Consider the following 7,141-nt stretch of genomic DNA (forward strand, 5'->3'; position numbering starts at 1 on the left):
GTTTTGCAGAGAAGTCATTGACACTCCAGTGACAGCACAGCAGTATTTTGCTTCTGGTTCAGTACAAATTACAGACAACTTGACATTAGAGACCTTCAAATGCAAAAGCAGACTGAAATCCTACATGATCAACTGACTTTCCCTATTTACAACAACACAGCTTTCATTTAGATGTCTCTTTGGGGACAAATGGATGGAATGGAAATGGAAAAGGGAGAAACGCCGGGGAAGTTTCTGATTTGTGTGGCACTGCTTGCTCCACACTGAACCCTCTGAAGTCTGGCTGTGCCTCTGCCTTGCAGGATGCCACATGTGAGTGTTAGTGGCACATCCTCGAGCTCTGCTCTCTGAACTCCCCCTGCACAAAGCACAGAAAGCCAACAGTTAAATAAGAAAAACACTTAGCAGCCTTCCACTCCTTGCTAGTGCTGTTTATTCTCTCTGTGTTCATATATGTTGTTCGGTGACTTTGCAATTATCCTCTTATCTTTCTTTTTACAGGTAATAACAACCCCTTGACCATTCTGTCAAGGTGGTTGAATGCAGCCTGATTTTGCATTTTAAAGAAGTCGTTTGCTGAAAATAAGGCAAGGGAGATCAAACCTGGACAGAAACCTCTGCAGGCCATGGGTTAAAATAATGCTTTGGGCTCTGAAAAACACTAAAGAGCCCAAATGAGGAGTGTTGTGTGTGTAGAGGGCAGAGAAACTGGGTGGCAAAAGGACTGGAGCAATGGCTTTAACTGCCTGTGGAGTGAAGATATCATGACATTCACCCAGCTGAATCTCATAGAGATCAAAAGACCAATTATTGCTTCAAACAGCACAGGAGAAAAAGAGTTAACAAGAAAAAAATTGTGCCATAAAAAAATGAAGTGTGCTCTTGTCCTAAAGAACCCCTCTGTGACCTCAGTTCATTTTGATTCCCATGTTCAGGAGCACCTGAGCAGGTCCAGGGACACCAAGCCCCTAAGCAGGGATGCAACTTAGTGAAGAAAGTCACCACAACTCGTGGTGCCTGCCTAGCAAAGCTCAGGCCAATCAGGAAGCAGGGTTTATATTGCCTAATTAATTCAACTGTCAGGAAATTAAACTATCATGTACTTTGATATCTGTCTGTTTTCTCAGGTGCAGTTATATTTGAAGAGACCCCACGCCTGTTTAGCTGTGATCCCTTTTGGAAATAATTGGCATGGTTTTGATTGATAATGTGTATTCCTCTTTAAAGGAAAACACACTATTTTTCATAATCAGAGGCTGAATGCATAATGAGTGCTCTGGTGCTGCCTTTAGCATCAGGTCTGTCAAACTGCACAGTTATTTCCATATTGATGCAAACTAAGATATTACACTCCCTCATTACATTGACATGGCACATCTTTCAACAGTCAGCTTCCAATCATACGTTCCTTGCAAACAAAATTACCTTCATTTTCTCTTTTGCTACAGAAGGAACTAGCAGTGGAAATGTGCCCTAACAAGCTAATCAACTAATTTTTAGAATATGTTTGAACCATTTAATATTCTAAAAGAAAACAAGAAAAAGTTGCTAATGGGTATGCTGGCATAAACAGAAATAAATAGACAACTGGTTGACTGAACATTAGCATACTTAAGTTTTATCGAAGTCACAGTGGAATTCATTTTGCAAGTCAAAAAAGCAAGATCTATTTGTATCCATAAGCTAAACCACCTCATTTACTCTCTACATTCTTGAGCAGATAACCTTGGTTATGAAGGTAAAATGAAAAAAAAGGAAACTACCCTTTTATGAGCCAAATACTCCTGGCAATAAATTGATTTTAGTGGGACCAGTGTGTGGGGCTACTGATAATGGGTGTGTGATAGAAATGGCTCTGCTGCTAGGAGAGAGCAGCCAGGCTCTGGGTTATGGGCTGCCATTCACTGGGTTGGCAGGGAGTGAGGGTGTTTCCAAAGCAACATCCAGGGATGGGAAGAAGGGAGAGGCAGCTTTGCATCCTGAAATCCTAACTGCCATCCCAAACAGGCAAAGAGCAGCCAGAGTTGGTGTTTTAAGTGACCCAGTTCGTGGAAAGGCAGGGTTGTGGTGAGGCTGAGAGGGAGCAAAGGGGAAGGATGTTGAAAGCATTGCTGAGGGAGTGACACCATGCAGGGCATCAGTGACAGGTGGGCTCAAAGGTCTCAAAGAGCCTCATCAGCCCCCCAGCCACCCCTAGGAGCTCCCAGGGACCTTTCCATTCTGTCAGGAGCACATCATTTGTTTTGCTGCAGGAGGGTTGCAAATCCTGTGCAGAGATCCTCAGTCTGCCTCACGTTTTAAGGTCTGTTTTCAAAACGGAGCTGGGTTTCATTTCCTATCAAGATCCACCTCTGCATTTGTTACATATGCTAATTTGCTCTGGAAAAATCACAGAAAAGCAGATTATTGTCCTGATACAGCGTTTAGGCAAACCTCCAATGTCTCCCCTGGGTCTGAGTGTGGAATCAGTGACAGTCCCCCCCTGTGCCAGTGGTGATTAGGGCCATAGTGCTCACCAGGGGTGGTTGTGCCTGAGGACAGCTCTGGGCAGCACCTTCTCCTGGGGCAGTGCAGGAGGCAGCCAAGCCCTCCTCACCTGAGGCAGAGCTGTGCTGGTGCAGTCCTGTGGGTGCTCAACATCCTCAGGCTGAGCATGGCCACTTCCTACAACAGCTCCTTTCTTCCCAGACCCACACACTGCTCAGGACACGGGCACCACAGCTCCCATCCTGCTCTGGAACAGGGATTTGCTTCTGCACTGCTGAGCACACCCAGATTCCCTTCAGGTCATGTGGACTTTGAAGCCTGTGAATTGATCCTGAACATTTCAGTGGCCAAATTAGAGTAGTTCTGTGCACAGATTGCTGTTAGGAATATATGGGGTGATTTACACATCTGAAACCATAATCTGGTAGCAGATCCCAGTCTTCCCAGCTCTATGTCTAAAATTTGGGCACTGTATTTTCCTTTTCTCTTCTGATGCAACATTTCAGAATCCAGCCCTGAAGGTCATTAAGTCAGCACTGCTGCAAAGCCTTAACACTATTATCAGCTGCATTTCCTTGCACATCCAGGGCAAAGTACCTTCCAAAGCTGACAGTTGCACGGGAATGCACCAGACTGTTCCCTGACGTGGGATTAAACAACATACTGTGCAGCAAGAGAAACATCTGTTTGTTCTTGAGCTGAGCAGCGAGCTGAGGCTCCGGAAGAGAAGGAGGATGGCTCAAGATGAAAGCTTGCACTTCAGCTGCTGGGGGAAGGAATACATCCCTGGTCCTGTAGAATATTTCCTCTCCATCATAAAAATCAAGGCTATTGCAGCAAATACCCCGGCACCACTGTGGCATGAGAGCCAGCAAATGGAACTGGGATCGTTTCCATCATAAATGCACATCCTATGAGTCTGCAAGGCGGGCTAGAGAACGGATGTCCCAAGATCTGTGAGTGTTTCCTACCCATTAGACTCTGGAAAACAAAAGGGGTGCCCAGTGTGGAAAGTTGGAAAAAGAAGGCTGGGAGAAGCTCTGTAAGCCACCAATCCAAGCATGAGGATGGGGAAGGGAATGGCCCATAAATCCGAGGCTGTGCACAGCCAGGGAGGGGCTCCATGAGAACCGTGGGTTTGGAGCAGCCAGGCTGATGGGGGACAGGAGATGGAGAGGCAGCTTCCCTCCCATCCATCCTGCTTGAGAGGTTCCCCACACGCTCCTCAGCTTGCAGATTTAGATACAAATTTGTACAAAGAAGTGTGATAACTCTCCCTGAAACCTGATTTGATTTTCTCCCTTCGCTATCTTATCTGGCACAGAGGAGATTTAAGTCATACCAGATTATGAAGTGTTATCCTCTCTACTCAGCCAGAATATCTGCAGACAGGCTGCCAGGGCTGAGCTTCAGGTTGCCTCTGACTGCAAGGTGCAGTTCTGAAGGTACTTTTTACCCGACTGCTGGCTCAAAAGATAGAAACACCACGTCCTACAGCTGGTAATTTCTTTACATAAATAACAATTCAGCAAAAGATCCCTTTAATGACATCAATTATACGTAACTAAGTGCACTTTAAAGACTGATTTCTTTTTTTAGGAGGTTGTTTTGAAGCATCTTTGAATTCATTAAGAGTCATTTTCCCTTTATAAACTGAAAAGCAAGTTTCCCGTAGACACCAACCCCCCTGACAGGTACATTGTTCTACTTTCATGTCTAGTTATTTACTTGCCAGATGCATCAGACACAGAGCCTGAGATCAGCCACACAGACATAAAAACACACAAATTACCCTTCCTGTTTTTCCCAGCAGGTGGTTTTGGAGCTGTGGGCAGTAGATGGGAAGGAGGATGTGCCCCACTTGGGGTGTGCTGGCACTGCCTCTCCCCTCCAGGGGCTCCCCTGGTGCTGCAGGCTGTGTTTAAGCCCAAGCTGCCCAAACAGTGAAAGGAGAGAAAAAACTCAGAGTAGAAATTACATCCTTTAAAGGTTAAATTAAGGGAGGTGCAAAGGGTAAAGGCTTTGAGCTGTCCCTAATGCCATCACTGCCCAGGCTCTCACAGCAGACCCTTGGTGGGCAGTGGTACCTCCTCTCACTGAGGATGTGTTCCCCACAGACATCAAGACCACCTGAAAATGCAGCAATTTGAGTTTTAGCTCCTGATAGTTTTCCACACTCTGCTTGGAGCTTCCTGCATGTCCTGACAGCAATAGGAGGTCCCATCCAGACAAAGAGCTCTTTCCCTTGGCAGAGCAGAGGAAACCTTTCTCTTGAATTAGGAATGCAAAGCTTCATTCTTGGCCAAAGATCTAAACCTCGACTGTTTGTGCTACATTGTGAGAGGTTGTTTTATATTGTCCCCATTCACATTCCCTGTGTGCAGGGAATGGGGACAGTCCTCTGTGCCAGCTCACACAGGAATAGCAGCACTGAGAGCATGAGGCACCCAGAGCTTATGGACATCTGGATATCTGCAGCAGAAAGAGAAGACCCCAACCAGAACATTCCCTCTGCCATGTGAACTACTGTTTCTTCTTAAAATTTCACTGGCAATGTAGAAAAATGCCATTCAGGCAGAGCAAGATGCCTATGCATGGAGGATTGCTGGAGAGTATAAAGTAACAGCCAGCCAGCAGCTGATAATCTGCTTGTAAACTCCTGTTTGGAAATAAAGACAATCCCTTTTACAGTAACCAGATGTTTTAACAGAATATTAGTATTTACAAGGGCCTCAGGCTATTGTTTTATACAGGTCTGAAGAGGGCTTACAGAAATGGAAAATCACAAGCAAGTGTGCAGTTCAAAGGCCCCTAGAAGCTGTGACATTTGCTGTGATGTGGGAGAGATCCCCTTTTGTTTGTGCCTGGGATGTCACATGGGATTGATTGCCAAATGTTCTTCCATAACTTACCTAACCAAGTTCCCCTCTGCACCAATATTTCCCTGTTCTTTATTATCCATAATTGGATAACTTCTCCAATTTTCTCCTTGGAACACTGAAGATAAGGTTTCTGTTTAATCATTCCACTTTAAGTACTTGCAATCAGACAGGATATTGCTGCTTTTAAAATAAGACAATGACATTTAATGACTTTCATTTCTTCCTATACAAAAGATTAATTTATATGCTGGAGTCATCTATTTCATTGGAAAATTCTCCCCACTCTGTTTGAAATGACTCAATCTGATTAACAACTTAATTCTCCTTTTATACTTCTGATTTTGTGGCTTTCGCTGCCAGCGTTCGCTTGTCATCTCTTTACCAACTCTAATTCAGCTTTTGTTTCTGAATTTGTCTGAAGTTGAGAAGCCAGGCAGGCTGGGAGGTGTGAGTGCTGATGTGCTGCCCCTGTAGCTGTGGTGAGAGGCAGGAGCTGGGAAGGACAGCTCTGTGCTGGGCTGGTGGAGCAGCACCACACCTGGAAACATCCCCAAAAGCTGTAGGAGAGCACAGGGATTCCCTGAGCAGCCCTTAGAGAACTCCAGCTGAAGGACTGTGGGGTCAGCATGTGCATCCCTGGGAAATGAAAGGGCAGGTGCAGCAATGGGGAGGCAGAAAACTCCTCAGTGCTTTTTCCAGGCTCTTGGGAAAAGCCTCGTGCCAGGAAGCTCTGCAGGGAGGACAGAGGAGCCAAGAGCTGATAAGGAAAAAAAATCATGTTCAAGAATATTCCTTACCTGGCTGTTTTAAACTGCAAACCCACAGATTTATCCTGCCAGTTTTAAACTGTCTCCTCACAGTGTTCAGTGAGTGCTGGTGGAAAGAAAAGTTTCATGCAGGTGCTATGAGCACATCTGGATCTGGATGGTTCTTTGAGTACAGATGTGAAAGCTGTTCAAAGCTTTGGCTTTCTGCATCATCACTGGTGATTTGATGGTAACATAAATTGCAATGCAATCTTTACCTTCCAACAGATGAGTGTTTGCCTTTAGCAAGGTCAACACCAGTTTTAGGAATTTTTTTGTTTTGTTTTCTGCTAATATGCTTTAAAGGAATTATTTTCTTTACTCTGCTGACCATTGTTTTGGTTTTGGACTTTTTCTATCTTTTACTTTGCTTTACTTAGTATGTATAACTTCTTGATTTATAATATTTTACCTTTGTGATGTTTATTTATTTTTATTTATTTATTTATTATGTGCTGTGTATTTATGTTATAGCTATGTTTATTTATGTTCTCTTAGTTTCAGAAACATCTCCTTTTTCTCTTTCAAATCAAGCTTTAAACCAGGAAGGCCTTCTCCTGTGGCTGTGGGGTTAGGATTTTCCATCATAAAGGAAGAGGTACTTGAGCATAACTATAGTAACTTTATAAGTTATTTTTATTCTGACAAAACTCTTCCATATGCCCAACAGATTTATCCCCCAGCTGTTTTCTGGACTGTAAAACCAGTCTTTCTAACAGACCAAATGTATAAATACAACACTGAAGGGGGTTAGCAGAAGCCACTTGGCTGTGTGAGAGCTTCTCAAAAGCTCTGATGGCTTTTTCTACACTTCTCTGTCTTGATATGAGAGCAGTGGGTGAGCCCAGATGCTTTTCTTCTCCCAGTCCAGCCTCTGTCCATGCATGGGATGCCCTTCCACCATGTGAATGACCAATGCAATGTGGTTTGCATGGAGCTGGAGCTATAACATCACATTTCTATGCT

This window comes from Catharus ustulatus, chromosome 8 (genome assembly GCF_009819885.2).
Source record: "Catharus ustulatus isolate bCatUst1 chromosome 8, bCatUst1.pri.v2, whole genome shotgun sequence".
Classification (NCBI taxonomy): domain Eukaryota; kingdom Metazoa; phylum Chordata; class Aves; order Passeriformes; family Turdidae; genus Catharus; species Catharus ustulatus.